Raw genomic sequence first — 20763 nt, 5'->3', positions numbered from 1 at the left:
CCCCATTCCCCCACCACAGAGGCGGGGGCCGGCACCACCTCAGCCGGCCCGCCACACCCGCGGTGCCCTACCGTGTCTCCCCTCTGTGTCTGTCTCTCCCCCCCAAGTGAGCCCCAGAGCACTAGTGCAGAGAGGAAGCCTGGGCCGGTTTGCTGGCACTGCGGGGAGCCAGGCCACCTCCAACAGCAGTGCTCGGTAATGCAGGTGGGCGCGGTGGTTCGGATCCCCGACGCGCCAGGAGCCGCCCTCGATCGGGCCGGAGCGTATCACATACCGGTGAGTATCCAAGGGGATACATATCAGGCGTTGGTGGATTCTGGCTGTAATCAGACCTCAATCCACCAAAGCGTGGTGCAAGACGAGGCATTGGGGGGTGCACAGGGGGTGAAGGTGTTGTGTGTGCACGGGGATGTTCACAGCTACCCTTTGGTGTCGGTCCACATTTTTTTCAGAGGGGAAAAATTTAGAGTAAAGGCGGCGGTTAATCCTCGCCTCACCCACTCGATAATTTTGGGGACTGATTGGCTGGGATTTCGGGATTTAATGACACATTTAGTGAAGAGTGGGTCCTGCCATCAGTTAACAGGGGGAGGTCCCGGTGTCGTGTTGGCGGGAGCAGCTGTCACAGAGCTGTCTACGTCAGCTCTGCGTCAGAGTGAGGAGCCACCGGCTCCTCCTCTCTCTGTTGGAGAATCCCTTGCGGATTTCCCATTAGAGCAGTCGCGAGACAAGACTCTGCGGCATGCGTTTGACCAAGTGAGAGTAATCGATGGTCAAACGCTCCAGCCAAACGCCACCCCGTCCTTCCCCTACTTCATGATTATCAAGGACAGATTATACCGAGTGACGCAGGACACTCAGACTAAAGAGCGAGTCACGCAGCTTTTAATTCCAAAGAGCCGCCGGGAATTGGTATTCCCGGCGGCTCACTTTAATCCCATGGCTGGACACTTAGGGCAGGATAAAACACTAGCCCGAATAATGGCCCAGTTCTATTGGCCAGGGATTCGCGGCGATGTCCGTAGGTGGTGTACGGCGTGCCGCGAACGCCAGTTAGTAAATCCAGCGGCCATTCCAAAAGCGCCTTTGCGCCCTCTACCGTCAATCGAGACCCCGTTCGAAAGGATCTCGTCGGGCCATTAGATCGGTCAACACAAAGGTAACGCTTTATATTAGTTCTGGTAGACTATGCAACGCGATACCCGGAAGCAGTGTCTCTTTGCAATATCTCAGCATGCAGTATTGCGGAGGCACTCTTCCGCATTATCTCCCGAGTTGGAATCCCGAAAGAGATTCTGACTGACCAAGGCACCTAGTTTATGTCACGTACACTGAACGAACTGTATGAGTTGTTGGGTATTAAGCCGATCCGCACCAGCGTGTATCACCCACAAACGGACGGTTTAGTTGAACGATTCAATCGCACCCTCAAGAACATAATTAAAAAATTCGTAAGTGAGGATGCACGTAATTGGGATAAATGGCTCGAACCCTTGCTCTTTGCAGTGCGAGAGGTCCCCCAAGCCTCCACGAGGTTCTCCCCGTTTGAATTGTTATACGAGCGTAAGCCACGCGGCATTCTAGATGTGCTGCGGGAAAATTGCGAGGAGGGACCTTCACCAAGTAAAAACGAAATCCAATATGTTATTGACCTGCGCGCAAAACTCCACACACTCACGCACCTAACTCAGGAGAATTTGCGGCAAGGCCAAGAACGACAGACCCGCCTGTACGACAAGGGTACGTGCCTTAGGGAGTTCGCACCGGGAGATAAAGTTCTCGTACTGTTGCCCACATCGAGCTCCAAATTGGTCGCCAAGTGGCAAGGACCCTTTGAGGTCACACGGCGAGTCGGGGACGTTCACTATGAGGTGAGGCGAACAGATAGGGGTGGGGCGCTACAGATTTACCACCTCAACCTGCTCAAACTCTGGAACGAGGAGGTCCCCGTGGCGTTGGTGTCGGTGGTTCCGGAGAAGGCAGAGCTGGGGCCGGAGGTTCAAAAGGGAACATTGTCATCGCGTACCTCTCCGGTCCCCTGTGGAGACCACCTCTCCCCGACCCAACTCGCGGAGGTTGCCCAGTTGCATACTGAGTTTTCGGACGTGTTCTCGCCCCTGCCCGGCCGCACCAACCTCATAGAGCACCACATTGAGACGCCCCCGGGGGTGGTAGTGCGTAGCCGCCCTTACAGGTTACCCGAGCACAAGAAAAAAGTGGTTCGGGAAGAACTCGAGGCCATGCTCGAAATGGGCATCGTCGAGGAGTCCCGCAGTGACTGGAGCAGCCTGGTGGTCTTGGTACCCAAGGCCGACGGGTCGGTCCGGTTCTGTGTGGACTACAGAAAAGTCAACGCGGTGTCTAAATTCAATGCGTACCCAATGCCTCGTATTGATGAGTTGCTCGATCGGCTAGGCACGGCTCGTTTTTACTCGACACTGGATTTAACAAAGGGTTATTGGCAGATCCCCTTGACTCCATTAGCCCGGGAAAAAACAGCCTTTTCCACACCGTTCGGCTTACACCAATTCATCACACTTCCTTTTGGGCTGTTTGGGGCGCCCGCTATGTTTCAGCAGCTGATGGACAGGGTCCTCCGCCCCCACGCCACCTATGCGGCCGCCTACCTCGATGACATTATTATCTATAGTAATGACTGGCTGAGGCACCTCGAACATCTGAGGGCTGTCCTTAGGTCGCTGAGGCGAGCGGGTGGAAGTACGGTATCTGGGCTTCCACTTGGGCAACGGGCAGGTGCGTCCCCAAATTAACAAGACAGCAGCAACTGCGGCCTGCCCGAGGCTTAAGACCAAAAAGGGGGTGAGACAGTTCCTGGCTGGCTATTATCGTAGGTTTATACCTAATTATTCGGATGTCACCAGCCCGCTGACGGATCTGACTAAAAAGGGCGCACCAGATCCGGTCCAGTGGACGAAGCAATGCAAGCAGGCTTTTTCTAAGGTAAAGGCTGCACTGTGTGGGGGGCCACTTTTACACTCCCCTGACTTTTCTTTCCCCTTTATGTTGCAGACGGATGCGTCAGACAGAGGGCTGGGGGCTGTTTTGTCCCAGGAGGTGGAGGGGGAGGATCGCCCAGTCTTATACATTAGTCGCAAGCTGTCGGTGCGTGAGGGGCGCTACAGCACCATTGAGAAGGAGTGCCTGGCGATCAAGTGGGCGGTCCTCGCCCTCCGGTACTACCTGCTGGGACGCCCTTTCACCCTCTGTTCGGACCACGTGCCCCTCCAGTGGCTCCACCGCATGAAGGATGCCAACGCGTGGATCACCCGTTGGTATCTGGCACTCCGACCCTTTAACTTCAAGGTGATCCACAGGCCGGGGGCGCAGATGGTCGTGGCGGACTCCCTCTCCCGTCGGGGGGGGGGGGGGGGGGAGTCGGCTGCAGGCCGGACGGCCGCCCGGCCTGAGTCGGGCGGTGGGGTATGTGGCAGCGGGGGCGTGGTCAAGCATCAGTCTGTGACAGGAGGGCGGAGTCAGGGAAGGTAAGTGGCAGAATCACTACATCTGTCGTTAATTAATGCATTTGTGTGTCTTCCAAGTGACCGCGCCCTATTTAAGGAGAGAGAGCGAGAGCAGACGGAGCTCTCTCCCAAACCAGATGACTGATGTGTGTGCGTGTGTCTGGATGTGTGTGAGTGCGCGTATAGGCTGAAAAGCTAAATAAAAGCCAGTTTTGTGAACTCGGTTCTGGCCTGCCGTCCTTTTGTGCTCCTACACAAACTGTCACAATTATTTACTAATCTTCATGAAATTCAACATTTTAATGAATTTTAGCTTGTGACAGAAAATTGTGCTTCCCTTATTTTATTAACCACCAGCCACTGGTGTACATACATGATTTAAAAACAAATGAATGAAACAAGAGGGAAGAACAAATCAAAACATTATAGTTTGACGCATACTTTTACTCAACAAAACATTACACACAAGCAGTGTTAGGCAAGCTAATAACCACAATGCATTCTGAGATGGGGAAATTCATGACAAAATACTGATGCAGGTAACGTTCTAGTCAATGTGTTTCTGGATTTTACTCCTATATTTGGTACTATAGATAATGGAAAACATTTCAAATGGCTTGAGAACTTCTTTGGTGTTTGTGGGACTCTGTTAAATTGGTTTTCTCTATATTTACCTGGGTATTTACCCACTTATTTTTCTTTGTACAGTATATATTACCAATGGGTCAGACAACTAAGAATAGATTCAGTTTTCATTGACTGTACACAGAAAAAAAAAAACATCTGCAGTGCCAGATGGAACACCTTTTGATAAGCTGATTACCTGTCTGTCTAAAAACTAAAAAAAAAAGGATGGACTGGTAGCAAGTGGATGAAAAAAATCTGGAAATCTTGGAAATCTGGCTTTACAGACAAAAGCTGAAATTTAGAAATCTTGAGGTACATCTGAAGTCTGACTGAAATTTTAAACCACACATTAATCACTTTACTAAAACTGCATTTTATCATCAAATACTTTTTGCAGGAAATTGATCCAGGACTTCCTGTAACCTGAGCCTTCCTGTAACTAAAATCTGCAGCAGCAAAAATATTAACATGCAGCAGAAAACATGATCATATTAGACTAGTTTTAGATCAGCCAACTGGCTCTCTGTTTCCTTTAGAATTAATTCAAAAATATTATTCATCATTTCTAAATCTCTTAATAACCTTCATACATCTCTGAGTACATAAACTTTATTCCGAATGATTTAATGTAAGCTTTCTCCTTATTCCAAATGTAAAACTTTTCCAAATGTAACATTTTCTTTCAGATATTGTAATTCTTCCTCACGTACTGGGACGAGGTGATTGGCCACCATGTTGCCAAGGGACTTGGGGTGATTGCTGAGAAATGGTCCAAATTTCTTGACCAATCAGCATATGAGATTTCCAATAATCACCTGTGTATTTATACTAAAACATACTGTTTCAGCTTAACTATTTAATTAGCTTTTATTAGTTTCCTTACTTTTACTGGAATGTTGTTTTTTTATTTGTTTACATTTTATTCTTCAGTATTGCTTTGAATTTGTATTGTATATATTTTTTTATATTTGCTGCATTTGTCTTCTATGCCTTGTTTGTTTTTAACTTCATACTGTACAGTAATTTGAGCTACAATTCAATACAAATATGAAATGATTTATAATGTGTGATTTATAAATAGGTTTGTTATTCATTTCAGAAGCTCAAGTGATCTAGAATGAATGTTAATTAAAACGATCTCATGCTTATTGCAGTGAAGAATCAATCTTGTTTTTGCATTTTGATTTAAATATCTGATGTCTGATTAACTTGAGAAAAGCTGCTTAAAGTTTCTGAATTCCAGAGTAATGCTTTACCTTGAATTACTAAAACATGGGATCCTGAGGCATCATGTCCAGTGACAAAATTGGAGGCCATACAGGTGTAATTTCCAGCATGTGTTAAGGTAGCCTGCTCCACCGTAAATATGGGTGTATTCACTTGGGAAAAATTCCCATTAAACATCCATGCAAATAAAGCATTTGGTGTAGATTCAGTGTGGCATAACAACATCACAGTTTGTCCCACTTCCACTTGACTTGGTCCATTAACTGTCACATTATCTGGTCCAACTGTAACACACAGTACACAGTCACTGCTTCTCAAATTAAGCCAAAACGTTTCTTTAGTTTAAAACAAATCAGTACCAGGAATATATTTGGACCTACAGTTAACAATCACTGGGTATGTTGCAGTACTGGAGCTGATGGGGTTGCTGAGTGTACACTGGTATACACCACTGTCTGATCTCCTCACCGGACTGATCATCACCGATCTGTTATCATTTGAGAATGTGATCCTGTCGCTAGATGACAGTTTCTGATTATCTTTCATCCATTCAGCACTGTGGATGGACCCACTCGCTTTATAACTTAATGTAGCATTGGAAACACCTTCTGTTAGCAAATCTGTTGGTCCAGTAACTGCTGCTCCAAGTATTTTTTTCTGTAAAAAAGAAATCACAGAATAAATACCATGCATAAACAGTTAAAAGGTTGATTTAACATTAATGTTTGAATGATGTGAAATAAAATTAAAAAGCAATCTTGCCTTTGCAGTGATGAAAAAAATAAGTTGTAGCCACTTTTGGTGTAACCAATGCAATTTGTAAACCATATTAACCAGACCTATGTTCATTTATAACCCTACGTTCTCCTATTGTTAGCTTGAAGCTACAAAGTTGTTAAAATATTGTAAAAATGACGAGTGGATATTTCAACAACAAACAACCACTCGTCATACTAGATAATTAATTACTTTTGATCAGTTATTTATTACTTGTGATCAGTTGGTGAGATAAACTTGATTAAAAATGGTGGAAGGAAAAACATTTCAGCTTTATATTTTTGTAAACCCATTATCTTTTAGAATGGGTTGAAGAAATGAATAAAAAGATGCTATCCCTTACATTCCAAATAAAATAATTAATAAATAAATAAATAAATAAATAAATAAATAAAGTGGGCCATTATACCCACATATAGTAGGAAATAAATGGATGTATTTCTAAATAAATATCAATAAGAATCTAAATGGGAATCTGATTACTGTGAAATTCATGAACTATTCAAAAAACGTTGGTGTGCTTTTTAATCCAATCACCTGTCTTCATTTCTGTGAATTTTGTCTTAAATATACACAATTTATTCTGTGCACTTTGAATTTTTTTTTAACTTTGTGGTAACAGAACACAAACTGTTACTCTTGTGAATCCAAGCTACCTTTCATGTGTCTGGCTACTGCTGTTATTGGAATAAAGTCATTTCCATTTTTCACCAAATTTGAAGAAGTCCTTTTTTTCTAACGTGTAACAAAATTTGTACTAAAACTTGGTGCCTAAGACTTTTGCACAGCCCTGTATATTTCAGTATAAAATGAATGTACTGTTTGCAATATACGTACTGTAAAATTAACATTTTCTGTAATTTAAAGTAGTCTGTGGTAAAATTTGACAATATTCTATCTACTTCACATATATATACTTCTGCCGTTGAATCAGCAAGAAATTCAATGCAGTAAATTTTTGTTCTTGAAAATCGCCTTTGTGAATCCAATATATTATACATTTTTAAACACAAACAATTGAAATCCTCAATTTATCTGCAAGTTATTAATTTTACTTGAGTGAAAATATCTCAGCGTGTCATTGTCCACTTTTTGTGGTCATATTTTGCAGGTGGATAAAGTTTGCAAAAGGCAAAAATCTGTACAACAAACAGCAATGAAAAATCTGTTGTTTTCTAGAAGAGTTGCTTTGGCTTAATTTAGTGCTTTGCTCATTTTTGTTGCACATGAATTCAGTAAATAAACTACAGTAAAACCCACTGAGTGCAGTGATGCTGAAGGGTTCAGACGTGGAGTATCTCGGGGTCTGTTTGTTATGTGCAATACAGGTATAATTGCCACTCTAACTGCTCTGAGCTTTTGGCCCATTTCACCAAGCTCTACTCCATTCACAGCCCACTGAAACTCAGCAGCAGGGCTGGACTCAGCTGAGCAGGTCAGTATGAGGTTAGACCCAGAGCTGAAGAAGTGTCCCACTGGATCTGCTTCAACAACAATATTTTCTGGACCATCTGCAATGGAGCAGTCCATATTTAAATCAGCTTTAGAGCCATCATGGTCTTGTGAAGACCAGAGATAAAATGCATGTTTGTTAGATAAATCTCCTGACTGTCAACAAGACGCATGATATGAAATAACTCACAGTAAATGGTGAGGCTCAATTTAGAACTTATTGCTTTGCTGATGGCGTTGGACACTTCACATTGGTATGAGCCTGTGTCACCTCTGATCACACAGGTGATGGTCAGACTGCTGTTGTCTGTTAGCTGAACTCGCCCCCCTGCGGTTACCTCAGAGCTGCCATTCAGCCAAATAAATCAAAGTGAGGGGCCAGTTGCAGAGCAGACGAGGTTCACACTGCTGTGGAATTCAATCAGCTCTGTGTTACTTGGTACTATTGTAACGCTGGAGACGGGAACTGGGGGTTTAAAAAGTAATACAGGGCTCAGGTAGACACCAATATAAATAAGATTTGAATACTAAATTATCATCAAAACTAGGGCTGCAACTAACGATTATTTTGATAATCGATTAATCTGTCGATAATAATCGATTAATCGAAAAATAAATCAGATAAAAAGGGGGGAAAAAAGCAAAATTTGATTTCCAGCATTTTATTTAATTAACCAAACTGTCTTTGTTCAAAAGTTGTTTCCAACTCATGAAAAAATTAAATGTATGCTACATTGAGTACAAAAAAAAAATAAAACTAAAAATTTTGTAGCAGCTGAATTAATGTAAAGAAAATAAAAATCACATAAAACAAAATCTTTTTTTATATAGTGCAACCACCATTTCTTTATATTGTTTTGTCAAACAAAATCCTATTGAAGTCTTGAATTTTAAGATGGTGAACAGTTTAAATAACAGTAATGAAAAACAAAGACCATCTGTTTTTATACAGTGCAGAGAGCATTTCTTTACATGTTCTGAAACAAAAACCTGTCTCCACCTTGAAATTAGCTGATCAACAATTAAATAAATAAATAAACTTAATAAAACTCAAACAGATTTTAACAGGCTTTTCCTATTCATCAAATGGCTCTTCAACAACAGGCCACGGAGGTAGAACTATGGAGGAAGGGTTCTGCAAGAATACAGTCACTTGCACTCAGTCACAATGAACTTTGCATTGTAATGACATGTCCACATGCTCTGGGCTGAGACTGGCTCTCCTCTTGGAAGCTATGTTGCCTGCTGCAGAGAAGAGGCGCTCTGATGGTGTTGAGGTGCAAGGGATGCACAAGTAGGACTTAGCTAACCTAGCCAAGGTGGGATATCTGTTCTCGTTAGCCTTCCACCAATGTAATGGATTTTCTTCCTTGGCAAGGGGCTTCTCTCCAAAGTATGTGAGGACTTCGTTCCTCACTTGGCTGTTGAGATCCTCAGCTTCCCCCTCTCTCTGATCTTCCTCACTGCTGGTTCCAGAATCGAGCAGTGAATCAAGAGTTGTAGGTCCTGAAGCAGCTTTAGTAATGGTGGAGGTGGCACTGGCTTGGTCATGGACATTCTCATGCTGCTGCTGAGGTTCTATCTCCCGACTTACTCCGAGTGCATGTGTTTGTATTTTGTTTTGCACGTTAAAGACTTGTTCAGGAGTCAGAAACTTCAATTTTCTGAACCTTGGGTCCAGTGCAGAGGAGAGGATCACCGTGCTTGGTGCTGTCTCTGAGAAAGTAATGTCATTTTTCCATTGCTGTTGAAGCTGCTCTGTAGCAGTCACTTGGAAAGCCTGTACTGCTGCTGACTCAAATGCAGCACTCTGGGTGGACTTCACTAGCCCCTGCACAAGTGGAGGTACTGTAGAGATTGTGGTATATTTGTCCCCACTCATAAACACAGTGGCACATTCAAATGGTTTAAGGGCTGTGGAAAGCTCTTCAAGCAGGCCCCACTGGTCAGCTTTTAAGTCAAGGTACCGTTTGTCCCTCTGTGTGACAGTTGAGTCGAACAGTGTTGCAGTTACAGGCCACCTTTGCTCAAGCAGTTGGCTAACCATATAGTATGTGCTGTTCCATCTCGTGCTTATATCCTGAACCAACTTGTGTTCAGGTGTACCCATTTGTTGCTGTTTTTGTCTCAGCTTGTTGGATGCTAGTTCACTTTTTTTAAAGTGTTCCACAAGACATCTTGCAGCCCCAATAGCTTTGTCAATGCTTGAGTGCTTCAATGCAGAATTGATCACCAGTTGCAAGGTGTGACCAGTGCAGCGGACAGAGGACCACCCATGCTTCTCCTCCAGTATTTTTGCCGCAGCCACAATATTGGCGCCATTGTCATGCACAATGGCGATAATCTTGCCAAGAGGAATTTCAAACCTGGCTACTACCTCCTCCAACCACTCTGCAATGTTCGATGCTGTATGTCTGTCCTCCAGTGGCACGGTGGTGAGGCAGACTGACTTCATGTCCCAGTCATCTCCTATGTAATGGCATGTAATGCCAAGGTAGGCTTCAGTGGCTACACTTGTCCATATATCAGCGGTGAGAGCAATTTTGCTGTTGGTGGCCTTTATGGCACTCTTCACACCCTGGAATGTATCCTGGTATTTCTTCTCCATCAGTCTGGTGAAGTAGGTCCTTGAGGGAAGAGTGTAACCAGGGTTGAAGGTGTTTAGCATTTTTCTGAATCCTTCATCCTCTACCATTGATAGTGGCCTCATGTCTGTAACCAGGATATTCAGGATACCATCAGTGAGAACAGCTGATTGCTGTGGTGTGCAGATCTTCCTCAAAACATAGTCATGAATGCTGGGCTGTTTTTTTCTGAGGTGAGAGAGAAAGTGTAGTATGAGTATGCATAGAAGCACAGTGAGTAAAACATACAATATCTTTTTTAGTTAATAAGGCAAAATGAATTTAAATAAATGGACATTGGGTAATGCTGCCATGTGCTGACAATAAAAGGGAAATGTAATTAATATATATTTGACCAGATATTGCTCAAGTTTCTGTTATGAAGAAATGAAGGATTCGCGTTAAACTGTCCCTGAATAATTGCATAAAATTATCCAAAAACTTCACAAAGTCATGTTATCCACCTGTGTCTCTGACTTAATTTCAGCTAATTATTGTCAAATATATCTACAGTTTCCGGCAGATTTGTGTCCGTTTTGACGGACAAACGCATGATTTCAGGCCAATTTAAAAATAAACTTAATGGACAGAAATGCTCTCTGTCTGTTTTCTCCAGTTTTGTTGATGGATAAGTGATACGTTAACTTACTACAAACTTACCGTGAATCTCCTTCACCCATGGCTCCAACGTGCTTCCTCTTCAGGTGCTCATTCAGCGATGTTGTGCTTCTGTGCCATGCGAGATCAGCTCTGCACATTTTGCACCTAACGCTGTTCTTTGAAGGCGCTAATGTAAAGTGCTCCCATACTTTTGATGACTTGGGTCGGACATTTTTCTCTCTACTAACGTTAGCCTCCTCCGCCATTTTTCAAATGCTTCTTCCAGGCTACACAAAGCACGGCACTGGTTCGCTTCTCCTGTTTCTTCTTTTACGGCGGTCGGTATCCAGCTTAAAGGTGCTTTACTGCCCCCCACATTAGGGAGTAGCAACTGCACTTACGTGTATGATAACGTAGACCCAACTAATCGACTATTAAATTAGTTGCCAACTATTTTAATCATCGATTTTAATCGATTAGTTATTGCAGCCCTAAACATACGTGTATTCACCTTCACTGTACCGGCACTATTATTGAAAATCATAAGCGCTAATCACTGTTTCTTTGTTTCAGCCATACTGACTGAGAGAAAAAAAAAAAAAAAGAGTAAACATTAGTTGAGAGTTAAAATGAGGAAAGTACTCTTTGCCAACTTATTTTTAGTCCAATAAACCTGCTATTATGGAGCTACAAATTTTTAATGTGGGCACCAGCCACCGATCTTTAGCCACCAGTCACGAAGCTCTCAAAAGAGGACATTTTGCTGTAATGTGGCAGCAGATGTTAAACTGGCACAAACAGAATGGCCAATGGCACAACTATTCTAGCTTTAGTGGTCGTGTAGCATATTATTTACAGGATGATTACAGAAATCTGTTACCAAAAAATGGTACTACACACAATCGTTCCTGTATTTTGTACAGTTCAATATTTTACGATAAAATTAATATTCTGAATGCGAGACATTCGAGTCAGACCTGACAATATTCTGTCTCTAACTCAAATACATATTCTATCAAATGAAACAACTAAGCTAATAAAGATTTGCTCGTTTTGCATCAGCAGGAACATCTAGTGCATGTTTAGTCATCTAATGCAAAATTAATATGAGAATGTTTTACTATTTGAAAGATGTGTATTCAGATTCAGTTGTGAAGATGTAATGCAATACAAATCTGTGTACTTTTAATTCTTACACATCTGCTTAAAAAAAGCCTGATTATAGTGATCTATTAGTTGTAAAAGGGGGACTAAAATATTAAAGAAAAAAATCTTACTACAGTTGTGTTAAAAAGAAATGTTTCGTTTCCTCACCGAACACCTGTAGTGAGGTGGCATCTGTGAGCGAAGCTGTAGGAGTTTCTACAGTCAGAGAATATTCTCCAGTATCATTCTCAGCCAGGTTCCTGAGCTCCAGAGCGAAAGTGTTGCTGTTCAGACTGACTCTGTCTGTGTACAGTGGGTATACTGTAATTCCATCAGGAGGTCCAGCGAGAATGGTGCTCATATTAAACTTCCATCTGATGCTGTAGTGTGGTGGATCAGGAATACGGATTGGGGTAATCACTACATTCTCCCCAACAGCTTTATCCATGTTCTCAGGTAATAACAGCTGTTGGGCAAAACATGCTCCTGTGGGAAGAAAAAGATATGCTAAACCACCAGAGTTTACTGTATAAAATATAACCAGAAAAAGATTAAGTAAGGTTCTAATATCTGAAACACCAAAAACATACACCGTTCCAAATTTCTGTAGTTTTCACAACATTTTTACTGTATAATGAATAAATGTAGACTGTAGAACCTGGCAGGTTGCTGGAGATCTGCAAAGCATCATGGTCTAAATTATTTGGTGGGTGAATTCTACACTAAATATATTTTCCTGTGAAATACAACACAGTCATTTTGAGAGGGATTTTTTTTAAACCTGCTTTTCTCCAAACAATTTTGCTGCAAGAATTTACTGACAAGATTCCACAATTTCTTCAGCAAGGTCCCTGAGCTCATTATTTTACAATTGTATGTTAATTTTGCAGTTTTCAGGTTCCCCGTGTGTGGAACTTTAAAAACGCCGTGGGAGAGAGAAGAAGAGAAACACGCCTTCATTAGCTAGCAGGCTAATGTGTATACTAATTTAGGGTTGCCACACGTCCCTTAAAATACGGAATCGTCCCGGGCCCTTTACTACGAAGCGGGTTTTCTGGCTTACCAGGGTAACTTCGAGAGTAACTTGATCACGTGCAGCGTAACTTCCCGATTAACCCATACTACGAAAGTTGGCTATGTTCAAACCGAGGTATGCTGCCATGGCAACTTACGCTGCATCTCAAACCTGCTCGTCTCAGGTTATGTTCTTGGTTAACCCGAGGTTTCCGATTAACCACACCCTTTTTAAACACCACCTCTCCACCGACATTTCCTCTAGAGACAATGCCAGTGTACCTGGATGACCCGTGCAATATTGGAGCGCAGATTAGAGATGGGATTTATGGCTCTTTGATGGGATCCGCATCTTTGTGATCTGTTCTTTGAAAAGAGCCGTTCAAAAGACTGGCTCATTTGGCTCTTTTTAAATATTTATTCAGTTTTAAGAAGACAGCGTCTAAAGAAGCCAGATCCCTCTGCTTAGACAGTGACAATATTTCTGGACATACCTTTTATATAAAGCAACCTAGACTTACATTATTGTAACCCCTAAACGCTCATAAATAACCATTAAAAAACAATGAGGGCTTCAATGAATGTCCATGCAGAACGGCTTTTCTGTAAAAAAAAAAAAGAACCCACTCAAGAACATAGTTATCAAGAACACAAGAATATTTTATAGAAAAACACTTGTTTTACAAAAATATTTAAGTCTGAGATATAAAATAGATACAACTACAATAAATAACAAGAACATTTTAATAGAAAAAAACATATTAAAAATATTGAAATTGTAACAAAAATAGATAACTAAACAGTCAGATAAATAGATAGTTATAGATAGTTATAACAAGAACACAAGATTATTTTAATAGGAAAAAACAATTAATGCAAAAAAATATTAGAAAAATAGATACAACTAGACAAACTGATAAATAAATAAAATACACAAAAATAGAACAAACAAAATGACGATAGAATAAATTAAATGAACGTCCGTGCAAAGTAGTTTTCCCACAATATTATCATTAATATCACACAACTACATTATAAACTATATACAAAACAATTTGAACTATTAGGCAAACAGATAAAACTTGAATAAATAAAAGGCAAATGCTGTTTAGCCTACTTCTTGTCCTTGGGCAAAAGCTTTTTCATCTGAAACAGTACAGAAAAAGAACGACACACACACACACCATTATGAATGATGTTTTTATATTTCATTTTCACCTGTTGCCAGGTGCGTTTGGCACTGCTGTTGCCTCTGAAATGTTCACAGGACCGACACCAACTTAGTCAAAGGGACTGAACAGTCAGTCATCCTAATTCATGTGACTGTGCACATATCAGCTTAAGTAGGCTACTCCATGAATTTACCATACCAAATTTTATTCAGGATTTTTCGGACATTAAACAAGTTTATATGACTGGGGCCACGTCGAAGGACCATTTTCTGTGACTTGTGATTTCTGTTCTGGAACATGTAGAAGGGAGAATGTACTTGCGCATTTACCCGATCGGCAATTCGTTGCCAACATGCTTGCCGCTCCTTATTGGCAGCCGCTGTGTTAGATTTTGCTCTTAATGTTGTTTCGAACTCCTCGTAGCTTTGCATTATGACAGCGCATTCTTCCTCCGTGAAATGCGGCGACCGTGCCATTGTGAACAGTGGGGATTTGCGCTGATAACCTCCCCTTTAACGTGAACGCGCATTAACCCTGATTAGGTTAAACCAGGTTCAACAAATCAACTTCATAACTGGCGTCGTAGTACCGTTTAACACCAAACAAGATAACCAGGTTTTGTCAACCCCGGTTTAGCGGGGGAACCCTGGGTTACTTCTGGGTAGGTTAACCTCCGTTCGTAGTACAGGGCCCCGGTTTTAATCAGTACGGGACGCGGTTTGTCGCTTATTTCCGAGTTGTCTTGAACGTAGCTTCATCCCGTCTCGCCATCGTTGGATTGGTTTGTTGGGGTCTATGCCGCTTGTGATTGGCTCTGACCCTGAAGGTCTTACCCAATCAGAGGCAAAGGAGGGCGGGTCTCTTAGCAGAGAGCCGGTGGGAAACATCAATGGCTGTCTGTCTATGTTAGATTTCACATGTGCCTGCCTGTCTGTTATCAAATAACTTTAGCTGTATGTACCATTACATGTAAATGAATCACATCCCATAACTTTCTACTAGGGACTGATTGTCTTTTGAAATGAGGTGTTTGTGCCATGAGCTGGCTTCTTGAGTAACATTAGGCTAAGTTATGATGTGATTTGTTTATTCAGGTTGAGGTTTACTGTCGGATACATGAGCATTTATTTAATACATGAATCAAAATATAGTGCCCATGTGAAGAAAATAAACAACTATGATATATTATGATTAACCAGTCTGGAAACTTGCATCTTTAAATACTAATGGATTAACAGTAGGCAATACTATAAAACTGAATGAATGAATAAATAGATAAATAAATAAAGCACAATAATGGAAATTGTGTTTTACTTAAGTAGTTTCCATATATTTAAAAATGTATGTATGTAAAATGTCTGACCACCGCAGACAATGACACATTTTAGCCAAACCCTGTGTTCACGTCATCCTTTACAATTATTCAAGTGCATTAATAATTTCTCATCCTACTCTTCCCCTCTAGGTTACAGCAGCTGAGTTAATGCAGGTGTACCACACGGTTAAACACAACCTCAGCTATAATAGTGCCAACTGTGGACACAAGCTCAACCAAAAGATTCTGCAAGACTCCAAAATCAGACAGAAAATGTCTCTCGGGAGAACAAAAGCAGAAGCGTTGGCCAAAAATGTCCTTGCAGCAAAGGCCGTGGCTGATGTTGATGTCTTAACATCAGGTAAACCCGTCACATTCTCAATACAGACTGATGTATCAAATAAGGGAAACAGGAAGATGTTTCTCCTTGCTGTACAACACTTCAGGTCAGAAAGTGGGATCTGCAACAAAATGATTGATTTCAGAAAGTTGGCAGATGAGTCAGCTGCTGGGATTATAGACGGCATACAACAATACAGCATTTTGTTCAGACAATACTTCTGTAAATTACAGCATCCACAACTCTGTTTTCACCAAGCTGAAGTAAAAGCAAAAAAATATCTGCTGCAAGGTAATTTCCATGCCCATATTATGCACAACACAGTGAAGCATGCTCTCGACCAACTCACTGTAGATGTGGAAAACATTGTGCTGAAGGTCTGTGGCCACTTCTCCACATCTGCTAAACAAAGGGAATCCTTCAAAGTGTTTTGCCAATTTTGTGATGTGGAGTTCCAGGAGATTCTGTGACATGTTTCAACAAGGTGGCCGTCCATCAATCCAGCCATCTCCTGGCTGATTCAAACCTGGACTGCTCTCAGGTCTTACTTCATCAGCCTGAGGGAAGAGTGTCCCAGACACATCAGAGCTTTGTTCAAGCTCAGTGAAGACTCAACTGAGGAAGATGCTGATGATGTGGAGGGTTATCTCCTGTTCTGCAATAGCATACTCTCCCTCTTTGAAGAATTTGTAAAGAAGCTGAAAAATGATCCAACCACCTGTGTTGAGTTCTATTCCATCATGTTTACCTTCAAGCAAAAACTCACACAGAGAAGAGATAACCAGTTTTATGGCTACTTAACAAAAGGGAAGCTACAGTGTCTCCTCCCACATGATACAAACGAGGCAAGGGCAGATTTCACTATATTGCTTAACACAGCAATCTTCTACGTTGAAAAATGGTTCAACTTTCCAGAGGACGATTGGCTGTTCTCCCTGCAACCTCTCTCTCTGCACCATGGCATGCTTTCCTTTAGTAATACTGAGAGGATCACTAATAAGCTCAGCCTCATCCAAAAAGTCAACATGGATGAAGTTTATGATGAATGCATGACAGCAAATACCATTCTGAAGGGGCTCAGAGAAGGTGCAGAAGATGAATGGAAATCCAAAGATGTGGCTGCCAGGTGGGTGGCTCTCTTTCAAGTAGCTGACCTGCCTAACATGCTGACCATCGTCAGCCACATCCTGAGCATCCCAGCATCCGCTGGATATGTGGAAAGGATCTTTTCCAGAATGACCAACAAATGGAGTGACAGCAAGAACAGGTGCTCCATGCAGCTCATGAGGAGTGATCTCTTGATCACTCTCAACTTTGAGCAGTCCTGTTCAGAGTTTGACTCCAGGGTTTTGAAAGACAAACGGATACTCAGTGCTGCAAAGAGCGATAAGAAATACACGTGGAGAAGGAAGTAACACACACAGTGAGAAAGAGAGGGAGCTGTTGACTGTTTAACCATGGTCTACTGTTCCACACAGAAAAGAAAGAAAGCTTTGTTGAACTGTTGACTGTTCATGAAAGAGAGATGTTCATGGAAGGTAAGGAGGAATGTTTTACAGTTGCATAAACTATTTCCACACCCTGAATTTATTTTGGGGTTTTTCATTTGTGAAAAAACAGAACACAAAAGGGCTGATGCAATTATTTTGTGTGTTTTTTTAAATGATCTTTTGAGTGTCAATGCATTTGTTTAATATATCGTTAATAACTTATGGAAGAGTTAATTTAATCACTTATATCTTGAAGTAGAGCCCTGCACTCCCGCGGGACCCGATGCAAAGCAGTGCGGGGCAGGACAAATTTTGAAAGCTCATTGCGGGCGCGAGGGTGAGTGCACAATGCGGGAGCGGGCGGGAGAGGTGAGAAGCTGCAGTCCCGCTAACTAAAAACGTGTTTAAAATAAAATTTTATAAATTATTAATTTATGTCTATCATATATAATTTGTGCTGGATATTTTATTTGGCATTAATAAAAACATTTTAAGATGCCTAAATTTGCGGATGTGGTCTAATCTCGCGTACGTTTCCGATTCCTTATTCCGTGTTTGAGATCTCCGATCATGGCAGAAGAGCAGAACTCCTCTAGTGTAGCTCGCAGTCCTTCAGAAGTAAGTGCTGCTTTAAAAAGAGGTACATTTGCCGTTAAAAAGTCAAGAGTCCTGAAATCAGACATTTGGAAGTCGTTCTCACTCGTGTACGACGCAGAGAGAAATCAGCTGAAGATATTTATGCTCAAATCCATTCGAAGTAGGGGGCGGGGCACCATCACGCTGTGTCTTTAAATTATATTAATTTCTTATAGGCCTACTTGTATTTCCTAGAATGTAAATGTGAGGAGTGACATAGTTATGTGCAATGTACAATATTCGTAATATCCACTGTAGATTTTGGTAGGTGTGTTGGGTATCTCTCTGTAAAGCCTCAGCTGCGCATGCCCCCTGGCAACGCGCACCCTCGCTATGTGCGCTAGGTGAAGGATCGGTCAGTGGAGAGCTCAGCTAAGCTCAGCATGTTTAATTCCCCAAGCCAATGACAAGAACTTTCGTGAGAAATAACGCGAACGTCTGCATCATGCGGGATTTGCGGGCGGGAGCGGGACTGAAAATCATAATTCTTTGCGGGAGCGGGACTGAAAATTCTGTCCCGCGCAGACCTCTATCTTGAAGTTTCTTTTTTAGTGTAACAGTAATTTTATTTTAAATTTTAGCATTTTTGAACAATTTCATTTTATGCTTCTGTAATGGATGTGGGTGGGGCATAGACAGGGACGAGACAAGGAACTGATTTCCTGCATTTATTTGCTCCTGCAGAAGACAATACAACACAAATAATTGCCTTCTGGTCTTTTTCTCTGCACCTCTGCTCCCTCAGCAAGCGTAACGGCACCGTGAGGGGAAGACAGGAGGAGCTACAGAAAAGGTGATGGCCAAAAAGTACTTTCCATGGGAAACGTAAATAAAAATAACAGTCAATGAGAACAACTCATTGAGATAAAATTCACAAATACTCAACAGAATAATTAAATGATAAATAAAATTTCACAAATACAAATTGGAAACAAGAATTAATGAAGTCTGTTACACGTCATCTCAAAAAGCCTTTTTTTTGTGGCTTATGTATTCAGCTGTGACAATATGTCCACTAGAGAAGCCTGTGAAGTTGTAATAGAAAGTGAGTTCGTCTGTTAACAGTGATTTGTATACCAATCGGAGTTTATAACTGAAAACTTATCCATTCAGTTTATTTTTAATGTCCATTGTTAATAAAGCACTTCAGACATTAAGTAGAACCATAATACTTTCTTGAGACCCTGATTTAAATTATGATTTACCATCACTGCTGTGTCACGGGGCTCGTGGTGGTTGTGGCACCTAGGAGCGGGGCCCTGGTGTCCTTAATTTTTCTGCATGAAATGTGGCAACCCTAGTGTGCATAATCTGACCAAAATAAACTATTTACACATGAAATTGATAGATTTTATTATCTGGCAACATTTAGTTGATAACGTCATCAGTTTGGTGTTGGAGTAACATTATTGGATAAAACTTCAATTGGAATCGTGTGTGCGCATGTGTGCTAACTACCTAGCTTCATTTGGAGTTCACTTCTTTGTCTCTTGATAGTCACTGTGAGGTACTGAAGCGGACCAAGGTGAAACAGAGCGCCACAACAGGTAAGACGGTTTCATTGGATGTGTTTTCAACATAGATTTAAATAAATAAACCAATGAATATCTTTCTTTCTAGGGGTGCGGGACAACTGTACTATAGTGGCAGTAACACCCCAGAAACTACACTGGGCATGTGTGTTTGATGCATGCTAGGGGGCGGAATCTCATTCTAACTAACGCGATGGCATTTGAGTCCAATCAGCTGATTCAATAACCGAGCAAAAATGAAATTAATAAGCAGGGGTTTGGATGCAGAAGCCCCCAATAATACTTGTGGAAAAAATACTATTCAGAACACATTGCATTACATTAATGGCATTTAGTAGACACTCTTATCCAGAGTGACATACACCATACAGCCTGGTGAGCAGTTGAGGTTTAGGTGCCTTGCTCAAGGGCACTTCAGCCATTCCTGTTGGTCCAGGGAATCAAACCAGTGACCTTTTGGTCCCAAAGCTGCTTCTGTAACCATTAGGCCATGGCTTCCTCATTTTGAACACGTTTTATCAAGTTCAAGAAATCCAAGAATTTATCATGTATGCAAAGATATTGTTTATGGACACAGTACTCCAAAAAGTAGATTTGATAGTGTTTTTTACACTGCCTGTCGTCAGTAAACTGTTTCCCCACATACCAAGTACTCTCAGTGGAGTTCGTGCATGCCCCTGTATCTTTACTGTGGTTCACAGTGAGATGAGTATAACTTTCCTTACTTAGAGGAGAGTATTCCTTTCCAACAGTCACTAATTATAGTAGAACCAGGAAGGATGTTTCATATACATTCTCAAAAGAGATGTGTTAAAAACAACACATATTTAACACATCAGCGTGTTTATATTAGGACAACACAGTTTGTGTTAATAAATGTGTTGAACTCTATAACACAGTAACTGTGTTGAACTATTTAACACACTAGTGTGTTAAAACAACACAGTTTGTGTTTTATTTATTTAAATAAATAAATAAAACACAAACTGTGTTGTTTTAACACACTAGTGTGTTAAATAGTTCAACACAGTTACTGTGTTATAGAGTTCAACACATTTATTAACACAAACTGTGTTGTCCTTATATAAACACGCTGATGTGTTAAATATGTGTTGTTTTTAACACATCTCTTTTGAGAGTGTATATAAACAAACCCCTTGATGTTTGTCCTGTTTTGTCCCATTACAATCTGGAATTAAAATGGATTTTTTTTAGGGGGTTAGCACCATTTGATTTACACAACATGCCTACCACATAAAGAGTGCAATTTTTTATAATATTACACAAATGGGTATCAGCTCATATATATGACTTGATTTTATGGAATAA

At 41.4% G+C, this 20763-nt stretch overlaps 1 pseudogene; it reads right to left on the bottom strand.

The window, feature by feature from the left end:
- LOC132886245 (hemicentin-1-like) overlaps positions 1-20763 on the bottom strand; it is an 82592-nt pseudogene that overhangs the window by 13960 nt on the left and 47869 nt on the right.

Source organism: Neoarius graeffei, chromosome 5, assembly GCF_027579695.1.
Source record: "Neoarius graeffei isolate fNeoGra1 chromosome 5, fNeoGra1.pri, whole genome shotgun sequence".
In the NCBI taxonomy this organism is placed as follows: domain Eukaryota; kingdom Metazoa; phylum Chordata; class Actinopteri; order Siluriformes; family Ariidae; genus Neoarius; species Neoarius graeffei.
This window is presented reverse-complemented; position numbering and strand designations above follow the sequence as displayed.